The following is a 2,141-nucleotide window of genomic DNA, read 5'->3' on the forward strand; positions in this document are numbered from 1 at the left end:
GCACCTTTTATAGTTTGCAGAACAGATAGCAGAACATTACAATCTAAAATTGCTCTTTAAAGCATTAAAATAACTAGATTAAAAGTTAAAATCACTGAATTAAAAATGAAAATAAATAATAAAGAAAATTACTACATTTTAACTGCTATGAGAAACACACATTAACTCATTTGAGTTTAGTAATTAGTACTGTAGCCTACTAGCTTACATTTGATTTACCTACTACAATAGTCCACTTACAGTTACTGCTATCATAAAAATATACTTTATATGAAGGTTTAAAATTCTACAAAAGTCACATTTAATGTCCAAAAACAATTTTTTTGCAAAATGTATATTTTACTCGGGATTATTGCGCTCAATCTGTTTAGTGCGCATGCGCGCAGCAGCGCTCGTTCACTCCTGGTTCACTCGCGTCAGCCTCGCCCACTCCTGACAGCAAAATGGATATGTTTGCAAGACTTTCTAACATTTACAGGTAAAAAATATACCTGTGACATGTCAGCACGAATATATTCGCTGTTTGTCATGGTGGATCGATTTGATCCATGATTCGACATTAAGGTCTGCTTAAGAATAAGCGTGCACAAATTAGTGAGGGAATGTGAATTTAATTTGTCGTTAATTGAACCGCTTTAGCCCCTATTGATTTGTTAGGTTATTTCAAATCAGGTTTTGGATTTTAATCCCAGTTTTTCCTCGGGTCTCCGTGGTGTTGTGATGCGTCATATTCACGCAGCAGCAGTGGTGATGAGAGGACGCGCTTGAGAAACAGTTTATTGAGGAGAAATCAATCATGATTGACATTAAGGTCTGTTTAAGATTAAGCGTGCACAAATTAGTGAGATTGTGTGAATTTAATTAGATTGATTTGTTAGGTTATTTCAAGTCAGGTTTTGGACTTTAATCCCAGTTTTTCCTCGGGTCTCGGGTCTCCGTGGTGTGATCAACAGTGTTGCCAACTAATTTTCAGGGGAAGTTGCTAAAGGCAGATTGATTTGTTGCTAAAAGTTGCTAAATGATGTTGTGATGTCATTGCGTGATGACGTCATTGCATAACCATGACACAAAACAGAGTTTTTACGTAGAATACACAACGAGATTACTTCAAAACACACCTAAATGATGTTGTCGTTGCGTGATGACGTCATTGCATAACCACTACACAAAACAGCGTTTTTATGTGGAATACAGAACGATTACTCAAATCTCAGCGAAAAATATTTTTAAATGTTATTTGTTCATAAAAATATTATAAACATAAAATATTTTAATTTGTAAAAGTAACATAAGTAGCACATCTTTATGATCTGATTTTTTACAACATTGAATTATTGAACAGTTACACATTTTATGTATTTTCTTATTAACTAGTAAAACTGCACATTCTGAACAATTATAGTTTTAAGCAGTGTACTAGTTCATTAGTGTGCTACACAAAATCTATAAAAATAGGACACAATGTACTGTTTATATGAAGGGACAATACGTATTTATTTTTTACAGGTGTTTTACCTGTGTTTTAAATTCCACATTGCATTTTGTGTTTTAAGGTTACAGGTTACAACTTAATGGATAACATCCTGGCAGAAAATGAATAGTACTTTTTCAGTTTTTCCCACATATTTTTTCTTAGTGTACCTAACTGAACAACAATTACAAGCTAATAACATGCTGTATCATAAATGTGCATTTATTATTGACCAATTGGAACTAGCAACTTAATGCACATTTGTTTGTACTATTTCTCTAGCTCTCTCCAGGTTGATGTGCTGCTTGGCTGGATAGCTGTTCAATGGTTTCCTCTTTTTGTGTAATTTAGATGAAAATATGTATTTTTTATCATTTGCGTCACTTTACAAAAGTTGCTAAAAGTTGCCAAAAACTTTTTAAAAATAGCTAAATTTGTTGCTAGGTGATTTTGGAAGAAAATGTTGCTAGGGTAGTCTGAAAAGTTGCTAAATTTAGCAACAAAATTGCTAAGCTGGCAACACTGCACTGAAGCAGCTCCAGTTAGCAAGCGCTTTTGAAAAGTTGCTAGGGTAGTCTGAAAATTTGCTAAATCTAGCAACAAAATTGCTAAATTGGCAACACTGGTGATCAAGCGGCAACCTCCCGCTCTCTCTCTCTCTCTCTCTCTC

This window comes from Sinocyclocheilus anshuiensis, unplaced genomic scaffold, assembly GCF_001515605.1.
Source record: "Sinocyclocheilus anshuiensis isolate Anshui unplaced genomic scaffold, SAMN03320099.WGS_v1.1 scaffold1365, whole genome shotgun sequence".
Classification (NCBI taxonomy): domain Eukaryota; kingdom Metazoa; phylum Chordata; class Actinopteri; order Cypriniformes; family Cyprinidae; genus Sinocyclocheilus; species Sinocyclocheilus anshuiensis.